Source organism: Suncus etruscus, chromosome 5 (genome assembly GCF_024139225.1).
Source record: "Suncus etruscus isolate mSunEtr1 chromosome 5, mSunEtr1.pri.cur, whole genome shotgun sequence".
Classification (NCBI taxonomy): Eukaryota; Metazoa; Chordata; class Mammalia; order Eulipotyphla; family Soricidae; genus Suncus; species Suncus etruscus.
In genome coordinates this window covers 75040330-75061805 of record NC_064852.1, presented here as the reverse complement: position 1 = coordinate 75061805, position 21476 = coordinate 75040330, and the positions used below count along the sequence as shown (strand labels likewise).

Here is a 21476-nt window from a genome sequence, read left to right as displayed (position 1 = left end):
GAAAACAAACAAACCAAAAAACAAAAACAAAGAATATGGGACATGAGCATAACATTACAAAGTCAACCCTGAGAGTTTGCAAATAGCAATAGGGTCAGTGGTGCTTGGCTTTGCCACACACACAAACAAAAGCTTTCCTTCAGGTCAAGTGGACACATGGCTAATTATTCTTTCTAATTATCACAACAGTGACCTCTGCAATTCTAGCTTAACTCCATACACGTGTTAAATACTAGCTGGCCAAAACTCAGCAGTGATCCAGTTTCTCTAGAGCCCAGAAATATTAATGGGACACAGGAGCTCACTTCCCCTGTGGACAACCCAGAAAATCAAGCAACGTGGAAAGATGGTAACTTTATGGAAAAAGAAAAAGGGTGGAGCTATTTGCTGAGCACAGGGTATATAGGGTATATGGAATATGCCCATTTTGGTTGTCTACATTAACAGTATTAATATAAAAGGGGACTATTAAATTTTTTAACTCTAATAGGCATTTCTGCTTATGTATATCAATGTACACGTAAGCTTCACAAGTCTTTCCCCTTTCCACCATTTGTTCTTGTAGGACACATTTGGAAACCTCTTTGACACAGGATCTTTAACTGTGCTTACTGCTCAGGCTTCCACACTTATTTTAGACACAAGAACAATAAATTGGTGAACAGCCTCCAGCTCTGGCCACAGGCTGTGATGCCACCATCACCTGCTGGTTGCAGAAAGTCTGCTCCCATCCAAATTTTCTACCTACAGAGTTTTTTTCTGAGAACCCACTTACTACATCATTATTTGAACAAAAGGAAAACAGGAATGTATAAGAGAGTAAACAAAGTGGAGTAAGTTTTAGAACAGTCCAAGATTCTCTATTTTACCAACTTATTTCTTACACAGCAGGATCCCCAGACATTAAAAAAAAACAGTTATAGAAAAATGGCTATTTAGTCAACTTAATAAATTCCTTGTGATTATTACTACTAAAGGAATGATGAAAGGAAAAATGAAGCCAAGAAACAAAATCACTTTTCACAGTTAGAACTTTTGAAATGCTATATATAAAACTAATGACATAAAAAGTTTACCATCTTTAAAATATTCAGCAATAAAAAAATTCTGGGAATAAAATACCAAAACACAGTTTATCCTGAAAAAGTAGTAAAAACTTAAAAATACTTCTGATATCTGCATACATGGCTTTAGCTCATTTCAAACAATCTAAAAACTTTTCATTTATAATTTCTGTTTAAATTTTATCACTAACCTATATCATAAAATCTTATGTTTCACATTCACTTAAAATTGTGTGAAAAGTTGCACCACAGAGATGCTCATCTTTCCCTTTGTTCTTTTTCACCTGGCTTCAAGACAGTCATTCATTCATTGTTACTTTATTTTTATTTGGATGGGAATAGACTTTTCATTTTCTTTGCCAGCAATATTTTGGAAAATGTTCATGCCATATCCCATATATCTAAGCTTATAATTCTTACAAAAATCTTTGGGTTCATGCCACTCATCTGTTAATTTGTATTTTGGTTTATTTGGGGGCACTGTGCTGTGGTGGTTGTTTTTGGTTTTGTTTTACACTACACATATACTGAATAGTACATATTTACTAAGGTTTTAAAAAGTTGGAAAAAGGGCTGGAATGATAATACACCAAGTAGGATGCTCCCCTGGCATGGCCAATCAAGTTCAGTCCTTGGAATCCCATCTGATCCCCATGCCCAACAGCAGTGATCCCTGAGTACAGAGCCACGAATAAACACTGAGCATTGCCAGAGTAGTCCAAAAATAAAAAGTTTAAACAGTATTTAAAATACAATGTTTGGGTCTCCAAATCATCTTTTTAAAGATTGATATCTATAATAAACATTAACAACCATCAACTTTTTACTTCCTATGAGTCAGTGCTACACATAGACAAATACTGCATCATTTAATCTTCAGAACAAAACTTAATTACATATTATTTCTTGTTTTACTGTTTATAATATTAAAACCAAGGAGTTAAACAATTCATGTAAGATCTTGGTAACTGACACAGTCTGGATTCAAGAACTCCTGATTCCTAGATTCTTAGTGACAGCTCTTATATTTCCAGAAACATTGAAACCATTTTCTAAGGCCATCCTTTAAGGTGGAAAATTGTTAAGAGAAGATAAATTTCCTCTCAAACATTATTTTCTTCATGTGATTTCTATCTAGCACTAGAAAATAAGCAAAAGCAAAGGAACAAATGAAGAGGTAAAGAAGATAAGAAGAATGGGAATGTGGAACCATAAACAAGGCAAAAACCAAAAAGACAAGGAAGGTTACTCCAAATAATGTGAAAATATTATAATATCCTAATACATATCCTAATACAGTCAAAAAAAACTAATGTATAACTGGAGTATTTTAAAAACCATGGTTAAGGGGCCGGTGAGGTGGCGCTGGAGGTAAGGTGTCTGCCTTGCAAGCTCTAGCCAAGGAAGGTCCACGGTTCGATCCCCCGGCATCCCATATGGTCCCCCCAAGCCAGGGGCAATTTCTCTTTTTTTTTTTTAATTTTTTATTTTTAATTATGGAACAAAGATGCAAAGAAAGAGGACAAGGTAAAGTTACAGTGGAAGGACAATCACCCATAACATAATTCTCAGAAGAAGTCCCCTTGCTGATATCTTAACTTTGAACTTTCAGCCAAAGAACATTAAGATAAATAAAACAAAATCTATGTACAATTACTTTGTCCCTCAAGTCCCCAGATTGTAATACATTATAATATTTCTTAGCAGCACACAAGGCAATCTAAAGCCATAAAACTTAAGTAACTCCTTAAACATTAGAGGCATAGTATTTTTTTACATTTCCATGTATGTGCATATTAGTTTAAGTTAACCTCAAAAGTTTAAGTGGATTTTCTCTAAGGATTAGAGTCAAAGGAGCACAGTAAAAACGGTTTTAGAGTGGCAATTGTTGTTTGCATAGGCCCACCAAAAAATGAGGGGTGTGGAAAGGAATAACCTTGCCCTAAATACAAAGACATCATACCCCTGAAGTTTCCTGGCATAAGACCAACTCTAGGCTCCAGGCAAGCTAGATCGTCCAATCCAAGATTGTCTGTAGTGCCAACACACTTTTATTTTTCACACAGTCTCTGTTGTTGGTATCATGTTTCTGTATTAAAGATCCTGGAATCTGCATATCCTACATTGAAGTCAAGATGTGGAGCATCCTCTCGTTTCACTTCACAATTAAAGGGCAATGCAGAGAGCCCTGTCCTATAAGCAGGTCGTTGTTGTTGTTAAGTCTTCTCAGTGTTAAGGGAAGTCTCTTTTGAGCAGGTCGATGTTTGAGCAGTGGTAGGGTCTTCCGTGGTAGAGGATTGCTTCCAGGTGCTGTTATAGACAAACTTGGATGTTTCGTGGATGGCTTCCCTGGTTCAGGGGTGAGTGGAAAATGCCCATTCTTCTGAGGCCTGTGCCAGGTCGTTATGTCAATGTTCAGGGTGTAAGGTCACTTTGCACTACAAGATTTGTGTGTTCCAATCTCTATTAGATAAGATCTTATTTGTATGTATAGTATTTTCCCATTTTAATGTGCCTATGCAAAAAAGGAACAATGCCACGTGGCGTTATTGGCACATATGGGGCCATAAGAACAAGTCCAACAATCCCTGTGACATGGTTCAATCAAAAGCATTAAACTGGGAGACTCTTTCACCAAAATTCCTTATTAAACAGCTCATAAAGAAGATAAAAAGTGGTTAGAATTGTCACTGTATAAGAGAATAATTAGTAAGACTTATAGCTGTCAGAAAAAAAACACATAAAATATTCAAAAGAAATACGTGTCCATTTTATGTCTTTTGAAATAGTTGGAGGTTGTTACAAACAATGCACGGCTTTGGTCTGTGATTAGGACTGTGCAGTACTGAAGTTAAAAAGAGTAATGTGGGTTAGTGATGTTTGGGGGGGGGTGAGAGAGTTAAGGAGTAAAAATGAGCCTTATAGGGGTGTGGGAAAGGGCAGAATACAATATAGACAGGAGGGAACCCCCGACACCCACCTTGTCTGGCCGCCTAGGCTGCCACCCCTGGAAGGCCTGGAGGCCGGGGGCAGAACAGGGGACAGCTGGGGGCCTATCAAGGCTCACCAGGGGCAATTTCTGAGCGCTTAGCCAGGAGTGACCCTTGAGCATCAAACGGGTGTGGCCCGTAAAACCAAAACAAAAACAAAAAACAAAAACAAAAACAAATCATGGTTAACACTGGTAGTAGGATACTGGTCCTTATGTGGTGTGGTATGGCATATGCACTAGAAGAAGTGTGAATCTCTACCCCTAAAACAGACCATAAACCAGTATTTCAAAACAAGGCCCCACCTCAATGATTAATTTACACAAGAAAATAATAAAAATACATAATTTTGCACACATTTCTTTTTCTTTGATGGTGCCAATAATCAAACTCATGGCTCATACAAGCCAGGCAGCATTTACCTCTATGCCACAATAACTCTTATTTGCTTAAAAAAAAAAAAAAAAAAAAAAAAAAGACAATGAGAAGTCCATAAGAGGATGATTCTGTGGTAGGCAATACTCCTTGCATGTCTTAAATTCAATCTGCAACTCATAGCTCCTTGAGCAATCAAGGAGCTTATTTGTGTCATGAACTAAAAACATAATCTTTGTCTTTTTAAGTAAACAGCTATCTTTAATGGCTATACAAAAGCTTTCTACATGATGTATTAGCAACACTTAAATTTATAGGTTTAAATATTCCCAATGACTAAGCAGAAAAAATTCTTTGTTGGAATGATTATGCCTTAAATTCAGAATTATGGTCCAAATGTGATTTTTGGATTCTTTAAAGCTCTTGGTAAAGTGTTTTATTTTTGTTTGACTTTGGGACCATACCCAGTGGTGCTTGGATGTTACTACTGGCAGTGCTTGAAGCCCAAATACCATATCTGGGATGGAGCCACATGAAGGCAAGTGCCTTACCCTATTCTTTGTACTGTCTTTGAGTCCAAATGTGTTATACTATTTGTGACTGCCTAGTTCAAGTATATAATTCCAAAATAGATCATTTAATAATCATACCAAATATAACAGGTTTATAACCTGCTCACTTATTTTCAAGTAGTACTTATACCAAGTAATTTCCAAGTTCACAGTGAGCTTTTGTACAATTCAAATTTCAAATGAATTTCAGGTAAAACTGTAGAAAAAGGTACAGATATTACAACTAATAAATCATTTTTTTTTTTAGGTTTTTGGGCCACACCCGGCAGTGCTCAGGGGTTACTCCTGGCTGTCTGCTCAGAAATAGCTCCTGGCAGGCACAGGGGACCATATGGGACACCGGAATTCGAACCAACCACCTTTGGTCCTGGATCGGCTGTTTGCAGGGCAAACACCACTGTGCTATCTCTCGGGCCCTAATAAATCATTTTTTAAAAATAAAACTCATTTCTGCCTCCACAATAAAAAACTACTGTGACAAAATGATATTCAGAATACACATGATGAAAATATTTAACTTCTTGTTCTCAAGTGCAGAAAACTGCATATGACTAAAGTCGTGTAATAGATGCATATCTTAAGATGAAGTATAACAAAAAATATGCTATATATAGACAACTTTGACCTTTTCTCTATTACTGACTTCCTAAATTTTAAAAAGAAAATGACCCAAGTTTTGTAAAGGCAAGAGATTGAAAATGTCTAATGCCAAAGACTGAAAATATCAGTCTTATTTTAAATGGATTTTGCATCCCTGGATACCAGTTCCTTCTTTTCAAAATGACGTTGACACTGCAATTCATGATCACAAGGGAAAATAAAAGTTTGAGAAAGGGAAGGAAAGAGAAAGAAGAGGGAAGATCCAATGGTTAGATCTAGACTAGAATTCCAAAAACAGCAAGAAGATAAAAGAACAAGAGCAAACAAATGAGTACATGCATATAAAACAAAAGGCTGTCTTAAGCCAAATTGATTCCAGAAGTAAATGTTTCATACCTACAGAGACCAAAGACTTTCTGGCACTTTATCAAATCCCCAAATTTGCTATCATTGTATCACCAAATTTTGTTTCTAACATACTGGAGTGTCAGAGATTCCTTAACTGCTTGACAAGCATTCTGACTCAGTAAACCATAGAAAAAGTCCATCGGTCCAGTCATGCCATACATACATCAGAACATTTTCAGACCAAACATCAGATACATATATACATCTGCAAAGCTTAACACAACAAAACCAATAAACCTATCCAAAACTAAAAAGGGGGAAGAGGAAAGGAGATGAACTTATACTTCTTCAATAAGGACATACAGATGACCGTATGCCAAATGAAAAAATAAATGACCATTGTCACTTATTGTCAGGGAAATGCATAACAAAAATGCAATGAGATATCATCACACACTAGTGAGATCAGTGTAGATAAAAAAGAATAAAACAACCAGTCTCCATGGGTATGTGAGGATGGTGGACTGCAGATTTACTTCTGCCTCTATGACACAGAGAACTGAGACTTCTTTAAAAAAGGGAGTGAGAGGGGCCGGAGAGATAGCATGGAGGTAAAGCATTTGCCTTTCATGCAGGAGGTCATCGGTTCGAATCCCGGCGTCCCATATGGTCCCCCGTGCCTGCCAGGAGCAATTTCTGAGCCTGGAGCCAGGAATAACCCCTGAGCACTGCCGGGTGTGACCCAAAAACCACAAAAAAAAAAAAAAAAAAAAAAGGGAGTGAGAGGACCAGAGAGATAGCATGGAGGTAGGGCATTTGCCTTGCATGCAGAAGGGCAGTGGTTCGAATCCTGGCATCCCATATGGTCTCCTGAGTCTGCCAGGAGCGATTTCTGAGCATGGAGCATGGAGCCCCTGAGCGCTACTGGGTGTGACCCAAACACCAAAAAAAAAAAAAAAAATCAAGGGAGGGGGTTGAGGGGCCAAAGCGATAGCACAGTGGGTAGAGCTTTTGACTTGCATGAAGCAGATCAGGGTTAGACCTCAGGCATCCCATATGGTCTCCTGAAACTGCCAGGAGTGATTTCTGAGTGCAGAACCAAGAGTAACCCTTATGCATTATTAGCTGTGGCCTCCAAACAAACAGCAATAAAACAAAAAAATGAGTAGTATTTCTACAGGACTCAGTGATTCTATTTCTTAGTCTATTCCCAACACCAAAGCATTAATTCAAAAAGATGCATGCACATTGGCCTTGATTAAAGAGTAACAGCAGTTAAAGAGAAAATGAATGAGCTACAAGATGAGATGCACAAAGCTGAAAACCCTTTTCTAACATTAAGTAAAAAACAAGGATGGCCACCCTCACCACTGCTATTTCAGAGTACTGGACATTTTTGCCAAAACAATTAGGCAAGTAAAAGATATAATTTGCATAAAGATAGTAAAAAAGAAAGAAATATACCTATTTGCAGATGACATGATAGAATACTTAAGCAATACTTAAGCAGCCCTAAACATTACAAAATCTCCCAAGATCAATGGACTTATAAAATGACAAGCTACAAAATAATCATGAAAGAATCCATGGCTTTCCTAGATAAGAAAAAAATTTTTAATCCCATTCAGAAATTGTTCCTCAGAAAAATCAAGTACCTAGGAGTCACCCTAACAAAGAAGTTGAAAAACCTACACAAAGAAAAGTACAAACCACTACTAAATAAAATAAAAGAGGACAAGAGTAAACATCTATTTCCTGCTCATTTCCAAGTTGTCAAAATGGAAATACTCTCCCAATCATTAAAAAGATTAATGCAGTTCCTATAAGAATACCAATAACATTATAATAGAATAGATCAACCACCCCTAAAATCCAAGCAGAACAAGAATTCCTGTACCAAGTAATCAAGGCAATCTTAGGAAAAAAGAAGTTCACTCTCCTCAAAAGCAAAATGTGCTAGAAAGCTAGATGTAATTAAGACAGTGTGGTACTAGGATATGAACTGAAAAACTGAAGGCAGGGCATATAAGATATATGGAAAGCTGCTTTTTCTGCAGCCGTAGGGTCTGAAGATTCCGGCTCGCTGAGGACATCGGCCTATCCTCCCCTGAAGATTCCCGCAGACCCCCCAATAAAAATGCTTTGATCTGAAAAATAAAGATATATAAAAAGCTAATCTTTAATAAAGGGTCTTGAAGAAGTGGTAATGAGAAAACTGGTCAACCACATGCGCCAAAAAAAACCAAACCAAACAAAACAAAACCCTCAAGACTCCTTTCACTCTTGCACAAAAATCAAATCAAAATGAATTAAAGACTTCAATATAAGTCCTGAATTCATAAGTTACATTGAGGAAAACATATTAGAATTTTCCATGATATTGAAGCTAGAAACATCTTTAAGAAGTCAATGCCATTGGGTAAGCAAACAGAAGTAAAAATAACAAATAGGACTACATTAAATTAAAAGGCTTCTATACCTCAAAGAAAATAATGACCAAAATACAAAGACACCCCAAAGACTAGGAGAAAATATTTTCTCATCACTCATCTAATAAAGACTTAATATCCAAGATTATATAAAGTGTGGGTAAAACTTGATATACATATAAAGCTTTATTGTATGTAAGCATAACCCTAAGGGGAAAACAAAACACTGTTGTCCAGAGAGATAGTACAGCAAGTAAGGTGTGTGTCAGTACATGGCTGACTGTTTGATTTCTGGCTCTCATCTGGTTCTCTGAACCCACAAAGAGTAATTCCTGAACACTGTCAGGTGTGGCCTAAAATAAAAACAAAACAAACACATAAACCAAAATAATTGTTTTCAAAAAATTAAAAGATAAAATCCTCTGTCCTTAAAATAAGACAATTTAACTTTAAATTGTTTCTTTAAAATTCCAATTTATTGCGAATGTTTCTTTGTACTATATCCAGAGTACCATCCTGATTTAGCACAATGAAAACAAAGCAACCACAATGATGGATTTTGAGCAAACTACTAACCCTAATATGAAAACAGAAGTCTTAAACTACTATTACCAGTTGCCATTATTCAAATCAAAAAGTAACCATTGTCTCAGAGTCACTGTGCTTTGACCTTTTCAAAATAAATGGAGCTTTTCACTTCAAAGATTTGTTTCTAATCCAATAGTAAGATTTAAAGTTTTACTTAACAAAAACTTGAAGGAAAAAAGTAAGATGATGAACAATATGTTTGATATAGCCCATTTTAAAATGATTTTTAAGTGCTGTAATATTGCCAACACTGTACAATTTCCAACACTGGCTGCAACTTAGAATTACCTAGGGAACTATTAAAAATACCAATGTCTGGGTCTCATCCATGCTGTTTCTTTATTTGGTCTGGAACAAGGCCTGGGCTATGATATTTTTGTCATCCCTCCCTATCCCCCATCCAGATGATTTTATGTATAGGAGAAGGAAGTGTGGAATGGTTGGTATTCAGAATTTTTCATTTACCACTTTGCATATTTCTATATTGCTCAATTTCTAAAACAATGGGTGAACAACCTTCATGGTCTAAATAGAAATATTTCTATTAAGGGTTATCCAAAAAAAAAAAAAATTCTATTGGAGAAACAGAATACTTCTAAAGATGGTTGCCTTGCTTGTGGCCAACCTGGTTTCAACTCTGGAATCACATATGATACAGTACCCTGTGCAACAACAGGAGTCATTCCTAAGTACAGAACCAGACCAGAAGGAAGCCCTAAGTACTGCTGGATGTGGCTCTCCTCCTCTTTCCAGCAAAAAGGGTTAGCAAAAGAAATACCTCCTTCTAGTCTTAAAAATGATTCAGGAGTCTGGAGTCATTGGTAGAGAAAAGGCAACACTAGTAGCATTTGCTTTTGGAATGTTATATCCCTGAAACTATTATGAACAACTTGTAAATCACAGAGCCTCAATTTAAAAATATTTTTAAATTCAAAATGAAGTCAAATCTTGAGTAGCTTGACATATCTATGAGTGTACTGGCTTCACTCTATTGGAAAGTGCTCATCTTTATTAAAAGCAGTGACAATGTTGGCTGGTTATAGAAAGGACAGACAAAGATGAGAGGAAACTATAATGTTAAAAAAAAAGGCATGAAAATATTAAAAGATCTCTGAAGTACAGGGGTAAGTAGTGATTTTAAAACATATAAGCCATAAAGAAAAAAAACACACACATTTTGACTAAAGATTTTTGTTTAGTGGGGTTTACAGCCAGTTAAGATATCAGAATATTTGTGCAATGTTCTGATAAGGAATAAATAGCACCCAGAATGAGAATGTCTCAAAAACTGACAGAAGGTAGAAACTCCAAAAGCATCACAAATCAGAGAGAGAGAATTAAGAAAAAAACCCCACAGAACTCTTCCTAAGTAAAGTGGCAGAACACAAGGGAAAACATGCAATAGAAATATAGAAAAATCAGAAAACAAACCAAAAAATGGCAGCTAGCAAGGCTCTATGATCACTCTCAATAATCACCCTAAAAGAATTTAAATCAAAAGGCACAAAGTGTCTAAATGGTTAAAAAACAATAACCTAACACAGCTCTAAGGACTAAATATTCAAAATGAAATGATTCCTCAAGTGAATGAGAACATTAAAAAGGGGGGCAGGGGATTTCCAGACAAAATTATAAACCAGAGATGAAAATGGACATTTTATAAGGATACAAATTAACTAATCAGAGATACAATATGTATTCAAATCAGGACACCAAAATATATGAAGCAAATATTAACAGACCTATAGGGAATCATAAACAGATATAACACCATAATAATGGGAGAATTTAACATCTCATTTACATCAAAGAATAGATCATCCAGACAGAAAATCAACAAGGAAACAATGGCCTTAAATGGCCCATTAGGCCAGAAGGACATAATAGCTATATATAATTAAATTTTATCCAAGACAACAGATACACATTTCTCTCAAGTGTACATGGAAGGAACATTCTCAAGGACAGGCCATATACTGGTACAAAAAACAAGATTCAACACCTTTAATGAAAACTAAAAAAAAAAAAGTCACTTTTTTATCATAATAATATGAAACTTAAAAACGAATCAAAAGAAAACACTAAAATGAAGAGAGAAATCACAAATATCGGGAGACTAAATAGTATGAAACAGGAAAACATGGGTCAATGAGAAAATCAAAAGAGAAATTTTAAAATAACAAGATAAATTAAATTGAAAACATGAGTCAGTTGCTAGGACCTGTGAGATGCAACAAACAAGAATACTAAGAAGGAAGTTTAGTGCAGGAAGCAAGAAAAATCATTAACTAGATTTATTCCTAAAAAATTAAAAGGAAAGAAAGAGCATACTAAAGCTTCTGCTATTGTATTAACGACTTTATTGGTGATACAGTATAACTCACGAAAATATCTGCTAATGAAGTTTTCTTTTTCTTTTACCACTTATGACAGTTCATAAAAATATGGAACGCTTCATGAATTTGCATGTTATTTTTGCGCAGAGGCCATGCTAATCGTCTCTGTATCATTCCAATTTTAGTATATGTGCTGCCGAAGCGAGCACCTTTTCTTTTTTCAATTCTTTGTTGTTGGTTTTTTTATTTTAGATCTCCTATTTTCTTTATATTTTTCATAAATTTACTTCCTGTCATCCTGAAATAAATGTATTATGTATGGTCAGTTATGTCAATTATGATATATTTTCTTTTAATAAATTCATTTTTTAAAAAATTAAAAGGAAAAAGGGAAAAGTAGAGGCAGCTCAATAGGCTGAAGTGCATGCTGTAGGCCAAAGTCAATCTGTGGAACTGCACGTTCTGAGCACAGACAGGAGTAATCACCGAGCAGCTCCCAGAACTGCAGGTGTGGCAGAAACCTATGTACTCCACCTGTACCCCCCCCAAAAGGAGGAACAAGAAACTTATCCACAAGTCCACAAAAGGAAGGAAATAAGATAATCAGAGCGGAAGTAAATAAAAGAGTTCAAAAAGACAATACAAATAAGAGCTAGTTCTAAAGATTTATCTATAGATAAAAGTAAAAAAACCTTTTTCTAGACTCACAAAGAGAAAAAAAGAAGAAATTTCGGACAACTCAAACAGAAAAGGCTGCAACCACTACAAGTAGGAAACACTGTCAGAAGAGGGAAGGAGGACACCTGGCCAATAGTGGTAGAAAGCGGACACTCTTGGGTGAGTGTGGAGATTAAAAGTGTATGCATTGGGCTGGAGCAAGGGCGCAGCGGTAAGGCATTTGCCTTGCATACTGCTGACCCAGGACTGTTGATCCAAAATTTCTTCTTCTTTTCTCTTTGTGAGTCTAGATAAACAAAACAAAACAAACAAAAAAGAAAACTAAATTAAATGAGGGACTGGAGTGATAGCACAGCAGTAGGGTTTGTGCCTTGCACGCAGCTGACTTGAGACAAACCCTGATTCAATCTCAGCGGCAACCTCTATGGTCCCCCAAGCCTGCCAGTGGTGATTTCTGAGTGCATATCCAATAGGAACCTGTGAACATCGCTGGGTGTGGCTCAAAATCAAAAACAAAAAGTAAATTAAAAGAATTGAATGCAAAAATTGTAACCATAAATTACATAAAGGAAAGCAGTCAATAAGCTCAACCAATTTTGTGGACTCATCTCCAAGAACCAAGGAAAAAAAAGTTTGCAAATGAAAATTCGTTAAAATAAAACATATCTTTTTTTTGTTGCCTCCTTGCCCTCCCAAATAAAACATTTCTATAAAATGAAACAACATTAAAAAAAAAGGCAACCTATTGAATAAGGGAAGATACTAATCATACATCTGACAAAGTTTTAACATCAAAACTATATAAAAAAAAACTTATAAAAAACTCAATACAGAAATAACCTGACTTTAAAATAAAAAACTGAACAGATGCTTTTCCACAGACCACATGCATCTGGCCAACAGGTACATGAAAAGATGTACATCATCACTTTATTACTAAGGAAATGCCAATAAAAACCACAAAGAGGTATCTATCACCTCCTAGTTATGAGAATAGCAATTATCAAAAAGACAATAAATAACCCAGAGAGATCTCAATGGTAGAGTGCATGCTTGCCTTGCAGTCCAAGTCTCAAACTCCGTCACCAATTAGATACCTAGAACAACCCCAAATTCTGAATGCAATTCAGGCAGCAGGGTCATTTGGGATCCCTTGTGCCAGAAAGGGTGTGACTTTCAGTAAACAAAACCAGGTGTTAAAGAGAAGCATATAAGAATGGTTGAATTGTGCAATTGCTGGTGAGCACTGCAACCAAAAAGTGCTTGAACCCCACAACTGGCGTGTGGATTCTCTAGAAAACATTCAACTAGTACTTCAAATCAAATGAGTGAGTGTAATCTTTATACTCACAGATATCACAGTAACAAAATAAAGACACTTTTTTGTATAAAATAAAGTAAATCTATTTTAAAAAAGTAAAGGGGGGGGCTGGAGCTGTGGCGCAAGCTGTAAGGCATCTCTGTCTTGCACACGCTAGCCTAGGAGGGACCGCAGTTCAATCCTCCGGCGTCCCATATGGTCCCCCAAGCCAGGAGCAATTTCTGAGCGCATAGCTAGAAGTAACCCCTGAGAATCACAGGGGTTGATGGCTGAAAATAATAAACAAAAAAAGTAAAAAGTTTACAGAATATCCAAAAATAATAAGATAATAAAAAATTAGAAATAATGAACTACATCAGTAGGTAAAGAAACATGACTTAAAAGTACACATTGGTTGAAATTATAAAGTTAGATATTGCCAAGTGCTAGTGAAGTATAGACAGACACAGATATTCTACCAATCACTAGGCATGATTTATGAAGAGGAAGGTACTCTATAACTCAATCATTTTATTCTTTTAATACTAATAGTTTCCCCCCAAATTGTCTCAAATGATTCCATCAAGAACATGAATCAGCCTATCTTGTGATAGTTATGAGAGTATCTCGCTATCTAGATACCCCTGACAAAGAACTAGAGAAGTAAAACTACAAGACCATGTTATCCTGAAACACTCAACTACAAGCAGAGCCAAAACCTAATTCTTATCCAGATCTAGGACAGATATTTATTTATTCATTTATTTTTTTAATTCAAAAAGACTTTGAGGAAAAGGAAAAGAAAAAGACAGGAAAGCTACCAAATTTTGGGATGGGATCTCAAGAAAGATTACCCAGGTCTTTAAAATAAATTACTGATTGAAAATATTAATTGAACAGGGGCCGGAGAGATAGCATGGAGGTAAGGCGTTTGCCTTTCATGCAGGAGGTCATCGGTTCAAATCCCGGCATCCCATATGGTCCCCCCGTGCCTGCCAGGAGCAATTTCTGAGCATGGAGCCAGGAATAACCCCTGAGCACTGCTGGGTATGACCCAAAAACCACAAAAAAAAAAAAAAAAAAAAAAAAAAGTAAAGATCATCAATGTAAACAAAAGTGGAGTGAACAAACAGAAGATAGTTTCTTTGTCTTCAGGAAATTCACTGTAAAAACCTAAGACTCGGGCTAGAAAGATAGCACAGTGGTAGGGCATCTGCCTTGCATACAGCCTATCCAGGATGGACGGTGATTCAAATCCCAGCATCCTATATGGTCCCCTGAGCCTGCCAGGAGCGATTTCTGAGCTCAGAGGCAGGAGTAACCCCTGAGAGCCACCAGATGTGACCAGAAAACTAACGAAAAAAGAAAAAACCCAAGTACTTCTATTCTCCTCAAGAAAGATTATTAGACGTATATTTAAAACCATTTCCTGAATCAATTTCTAAGGAAAATTGCTGTTTGTATTTCTTGCTTCAGAAAAAAAAATGCCTGTTTATTCCAATTTGCTCCTTAACATTTCCAAACTTCAGTCATCTGACATATAAGTTGTCTCATCACTTAAGGTTCAATAGCAAATGCTATCATTAAAAGCGCAAAGCAAAAAGGTGTCTTGTAAGTCTATGAAAATATAACCGTTTTACTTATTCATATGTTTTAACTCTCAAAAATCTTGTAAATTCTTTTCCTTTTATTGCATTTATTTATTTTTTTAAATATGGAATGCTTCACAAATTTGCATGTCATCCTTGCACAGGGGCATGCTAATCTTCTCTGTATCATTCCAAATATTAGTATATGTGCTGCCGAAGCGAGCACAAATTCTTTTCCTTTTAGATGCCACTTCTGTTTAACTCCTGAAGAACTTTATTTTCTTTAAATTATGATGTGGTAACCATGTCTTGGGTCAGAGGTTGCAGGAACAGAGCAGAAAGAAAGGTGGATATTGATGCCCCCAATCCCCAAATGGATGCTCACAGTTGTATTATTAAATCTGCTGAGGCAGTAGCTTCATAAGCTAATTTTACACAATGTGGCTACAAGTTCCCCCAACTTCTCTATGCAAAAGCTCCCAGGTGGGCATCATCTGTTATTAGTGATTTGCACACCCTTATATTAATTAAAAATACTTCAGTAAATCCAACTCTTTGTTCTAGTATCTCTAATATATCTGTTTAACAGCATAATGGAAAATACAATTTCCTCCTTTTTTTCTTAAAATAAGCAACAGCTTAAGAAAAATAATTCATGAGGCCAGAGAGATAGTACAGGTATTATGGCATATTCCATGCACAAGAGTAACCATATGTTTTTCCCAACATCACATAATGGTTCCCTAGCAGCTTTGGGAACCTCTACACTGGCCCAGATAAATCCCAGGACATGAAGAGCACCATGTCCTCCGACTTTACAGTGAACTGATTGTCTTAGAATCAACAAGAGGAACCCTTGGGTCATCCAGAACACCTTTTGTGAGCTGCCTCTTAACCCCAAACGAAAAAAAAAAATGCATGCTAGAGGTTTTCTCAAATGGGAATGGCTACGGTGAGCATTTTAGTGTTCAGAATATAATGATCTCACATTGTATCTTTGCATTTAAGTAAAACATTTTGGTTACATTTATACCTCTAAAAGTATACTTTGAGAGGCTAAAGAGACAGAAGGTTTTGTTTTTTGTCTTGCATGAGAACCTACACCCTGGTTCAATACCTGGCACACGTGATCCAATCACCACTGAGAGCCCCGAACAGACCATGAGTAGTTCCCAATATCCTGGGTATGGCCCCAAACACCCTCAATTATGGTTTGAGAAATGAGAAATAACTCAAAGGACTAGAGCAGAGATGATTAGGCAGAGGGCCTTACCACCACAAGTCCCCTGAGCACTATCAGAAGGAGCCCTCACTCAGAACCCCAACAAGCTCACCAAGCCAGGAGGAACATTTGAGCACTGCTGCCTCCAGTCCAAAGTAAACCATAAAGACCAAAACCAAACCCACAAACTTTTGTCTTAATTGAAAGAGCTTTAAAAGATATTTTTACAAAATTTAATATCAAGAAATTTTGAAAACAAGATCACAACAGTAATTAAGGGCTTAAACAGAATGTAGCTTCAAATACTGACAATAAAAAGAATGCATCATTAACCTTTTTTTAAATAAAAATATATTGCTATTAATGCTTACTTAAAAAAACTGTAAAACAAACAAACAAGCAAACAGAAAAAATAACAGCTCCTCTACCCCAGTTGTAAGGAGGCTCTCAGAATAGAGGGTTCTAGGCAAAAAATTCCAGCAGCATGTAAGGCACCTGGCTAAAAGCCTAGGTAAACGCCATATCAGCATTTTGAATTCCAGAAGAGTTTTAGAACTGAGAAAATTGTTTCAGGTGGGCTCTAACCAACTCAAAAAAGGATAAACATATATGCAGCGTAGAAAAAGAAAAACATACCATTTTTCTTTAGTTGTGAATTCTTTTTTTGTTTTGTTTGGTTTGTTTTTTTGGGTTACACCCGGCAGCACTCAGGGGTTACTCCTGGCTCTAGGCTCATAAATTACTCCTGGCAGGCTCAAGGGAACATATGGGATACTGGCATTCAAACCACCGACCTTCTACATGTAAGGCAAACGCCTTACCTCCATGCTATCTCTCCAGCCCCTAGTTGTGAATTCTTAGCTTCAGAAACCTCTCTGACTTATCAGGGACATAAACTCAAAAAGATTTAAGATAGTAACCATATTAGCACTATATTCATAACAATAAAAAGAATAACTCTAAGAGGTAACAATAGCCATTGAATAAAATCCCAGTCAGTATAATAATCAGAAGATTCAATACAGTGCATTAGTTTCAGATCTACAACATAAATTTCCTTCTTTTCTTTCTTTCTTTTCTTTTTTTTTTTGTGCCACATTCTGGTGCTTAGGCATTACTCATGACTCTGCACTCAGGAATTGCTCTTGGTGGGCTTGAGAGACCACAGGGGATGCCAGGGGCTGAACTTGGATCAGTCAATTGCAAAGCAAACACCCAGTCCATTTTGCTATTGCTGTGGACACCAATATAAAATTTCTGAAAGGAAAAAAAAAAAAAATCAAACTCATAGTACTTTAACTTGAATTACCATATTTGCCTGCGTATAAGACGACCCTTCAACCCATGAAAAACTTCCTAAAAGTCGGGAGTCATATTATATGCTGGTATACGGCATGCTGAAACTTGTTTCAGCTTCAGGGACGAGTGATCCGCACCCCTCTTACTTTTAAGAAGTAACTTACTTTTAAGACTTTTAGGAAGTTTTTCAAGGGTTGAAGGGTCATCTTATACGCCAGCAAATAAGGTATTTTATTTTGAATAAAACTGCTAACCCAAAGCAAACTATAAAATTTCTGCAAATAGGCAAAGAGAATTGAAGTTATTTGTCAAAATCTTACACATTATATTTCATCAATATATTTATTCCACAAAGAAATTTTTACAAGATACAAACTGTCAAATCTATTTTTCATTCATTAATCCAGGAATATTAAGCCATCCCTATGTGCGTGGCAGTGATATTAGTGGTCCATATTCAACAATCAAAACTAAGAGGGAAAATGTGGAGGAATATTTATAGAAATAATTCTAATTAGCAATATATGATCTAAGTGAATATAAATTTAAGTTTAATAATAATATAAAAACTCTACTCATGGATACTTTCTACTTTTGACATTTCCCATGATAACCTAGGAAAAAGCCATGCCAAAAAAGAAAGCATCTCTTTTATATCATAAAACTTTTTCAGTGTTCAATTTTAATTTTATTATTCACTAGCAAGTCACAGATTTTTCTGAGTCTCTTTCCCATTTAAGAAAACACACATGGGGGCCCGGAGAGATAGCACAGCGGTGTTTGCCTTGCAAGCAGCCGATCCAGGACCAAAGGTGGTTGGTTCGAATCCCGGTGTCCCATATGGTCCCCCGTGCCTGCCAGGAGCTATTTCTGAGCAGACAGCCAGGAGTAACCCCTGAGCACCGCCAGGTGTGGCCCAAAAACCACACACACACACACACACACACACACACACACACACACACACACACACACACACACACACACACAATATTATTCATTATTCCAAAGAACATATTTAAAACCACAGTATGTTTTGTTTTGTTTTGTTTTTTACAAATATTCATTCAAAAAGCTCTGGCCAGATAAAAGTGTTTTATCTAAAATAAAATAAAAATAATCTTTCTTTTTTTTCTTCTTTCATTTATATTAGCTTCTAGACCAGGGCTCCTGCTTGCCTTTCTTTTTTTTTTTTTTTTTTAGCAGAACCACAGAATATAAATGAATCATCTTTTTCTGACTCATCTTTTTTTTGGGTGGGGAGCACACCCGGTGACACTCAGTAGTTACTCTTGGCTATGTACTCAGAAATCACCCCTGGCGTTGGGGGCCATATGGGATGCTGGGGGATCAAACTGAGGTTCATCCTAGATTAGTGTGTATAAGGCAAATGCCCTAAGGCCTGCACCACGGCTCCAGCTCTGCCTCAACTTTCTATGACTTCCTACAAACTGAGGGGGAAAAAAAGTGGATGGGACCCAGGGGCTAAGTGGACTCAGGAGCACTGAGTAGAAACAAAAAATGGTCAACTCTAAATATCCAAACCAAAGTCAAAAACAACAGAATCAAAAGACCCAAACTACAACAAGCTATTCACAAAAGGGACCTGTTACACTAGCAGTCCAGGGTCTAAGGGTGGAGATATGGGAGGCATGCTGGGAAGTATGGCAGAGAGGGTCAACACTGTAGTGGGAATTGCCCTAATTCACTGTCACTATGTACCTGAAATACAACTATGAAAGACTTGTAATTCATATGGGTCTCAATAAAAATTATAAAATAAAAAAGTGCTATATCTAGTCTTAAATCCCTGCTAAGTCATTTAAACTGTCACAAGTAGCTAACAGGCTAGTGATAGAATCACAACTATATGCTGAATCATCATAAATGTCTAAATTCTGTCACTAGTCTCCTGCCACTGCTCACCATAACACCAAACATGAGGATATGAAGGTAATATTTCACATGGGCATTATCACAGGGCATTATCATAATGTCTTGTTTAACCTACTAAGAAAACCACATGTTTTGTTGTCTATGACCCAGCTTTGAGCTCACGAGGAACAATTACAAGCAAGACAATTTCATGTCACCCTCACTTTACTTGAGTCTCCCAGTTCTTTGAAAGATAAAATGCTGTTCAGTCTGAAGAAGTCTCTAAGTTTTGTATATTTTGTAATCATTCTACATTTTTGTCTTCCTTCTCATATAAAACTCATCCTAGGTGGCCACTGAATTTTAAGTTTTTCCCATAAAAACCCTTTAGATTTGATACACTGAAAAATCTATTATATTCTGTTTAAATTTCTTGACTTTGCTTTGACTTACTACTTTAATATCTGAAAGGAGAAAAACTCCATTATGATACAATTAATATTGACTCCTTACTTCACGTGACTTAGTAAGTTTTATATCATATAAATAATATTCAGATAAGAACTAGCTTAATTACAGCCTATCACAAACGAAGAATTATTATTATTATTTTGTGTGTGTGTGTGATTTTTGGGTCACACCCGTTGGTGCTCAGGGGTTTTTCCTGGCTCCATGCTCAGAAATCGCTCCTGGCAGGCACGGGGGACCATATGGGACGCTGGGATTCGAACCGATGACCTTCTGCATGAAAGGTAAATGCCTTACCTCCATGCTATCTCTCCGGCACCACAAATGAAGAATTTAAAATTTGAATTGCCAAGCTATCTCAACAATAACCTTACTAAATTATACATTAAAAGTTTAAAAATCCAATTTTCCTTATTAATTCCATTTCTGTAATTCTTTCTGTTTAAATAGAACTATCAATGATTATATAACTTTATCTAAAATTTTTAAAACAAGGTGACCAAAATCAGAACAAACATTTTTTTTTTGGGGGGGGGCACACCGGCGGTGCTCAGGGGTTACTCCTGGCTGTCTGCTCAGAAATAGCTCCTGGTAGGCACAGGGGACCATATAGGACACCGGGATTCGAACCAACCACTTTAGATCCTGGATCGGCTGCTTGCAAGGCAAACGCTGCTGTGCTATCTCTCTGGGCCAGAACAAACATTTTTAATAACATAAATGTTTTAATAGTGTTTTGTTTGCTAAGATATTTAAATGAATAAAAGTGGAGGGAGAGATGAAGAACGAGAGGAAGGAAGGTATTTAAGGAGAAAGGGTGAGGATAGGTGGAGAGAGGAAAAGAGAAAGAGATAGAAAGAAGAAAGAGAGAAAGGCCTGCCATAGGGGCAGGCTGGGGAGTGAGAATGGGAGTGAGGATGGGACAATAGAAGGGTAACTTGGGATTGGTAGTAGGTTATGAACACTGGTGAAGGGGTAAGTGTTGGAACATTGTATGACCAAAACTCAACTATCAACAACTTTATAACTCTGTAACCCATGATGGTTATGTGATGGAAGGAAAGAAGGAAGGAAGGAAGGAAGGAAGGAAGGAAGGAAGGAAGGAAGGAAGGAAGGAAGGAAGGAAGGAAGGAAGGAAGGAAGGAAGGAAGGAAGGGAAGAAGGGAGGGAGGGAGAGAGGAAGGGAGGAGGGAAGGAGGGAGGGAAGGAAGGAGGGGGAGAGAGAAAAAAGAAGAAAGAAAGAAAGAAAGAAAGAAAGAAAGAAAGAAAGAAAGAAAGGAAGGAAGGAAGGAAGGAAGGAAGGAAGGAAGGAAGGAAGGAAGGAAGGAAGGAAGGAAGGAAGGAAGGAAGGAAGGAAGGAAGGAAGGAAGGAAGGAAGGGAGAGAGAGTGAAAGAGAGAGGGAGGGAGACAGGGAGATGGAGAGAGACAGGAAAAGGGGGAGGGAGAAAGAGAGAAAAAGAGAGGAGAGAGTTTTGTTTGTTTGGGGCCACACCTCATACTGCTCTGGATTGGTTGTCAGAGGTCATTCCTGGCTGTGTACATGGGGGAACCTCACAATATAGGGTACAGAATCCTAAACTCCTGCACACAAACCATATGCTTAAAGCTCATTGAGTTATCTGTCCCAGGACCTTGTATGTTGTTCTTGTTGGACTTTTTGTTTTGTTTTGTTTTGCTTGTTTTGGGGCCACATCCCGTAATGCTCAGGGATTAACCCTGGTTATGCGCTCAGAAATCGCTCC

At 37.0% G+C, this 21476-nt stretch overlaps 1 protein-coding gene and 2 non-coding genes across 8 annotated transcripts in view; all 3 read right to left on the bottom strand.

Moving 5' to 3' along the window:
* The window catches only part of PKP4 (plakophilin 4), a 292898-nt gene that overhangs the window by 224089 nt on the left and 47333 nt on the right, over positions 1-21476 (bottom strand). The window lies entirely within an intron of this gene.
* LOC126010687 (U6 spliceosomal RNA) lies at positions 11405-11511 on the bottom strand. The gene has a single exon (XR_007496702.1). It is a non-coding gene; the product is annotated as a U6 spliceosomal RNA (small nuclear RNA).
* Positions 14989-15095, bottom strand: LOC126010713 (U6 spliceosomal RNA). The gene has a single exon (XR_007496726.1). It is a non-coding gene; the product is annotated as a U6 spliceosomal RNA (small nuclear RNA).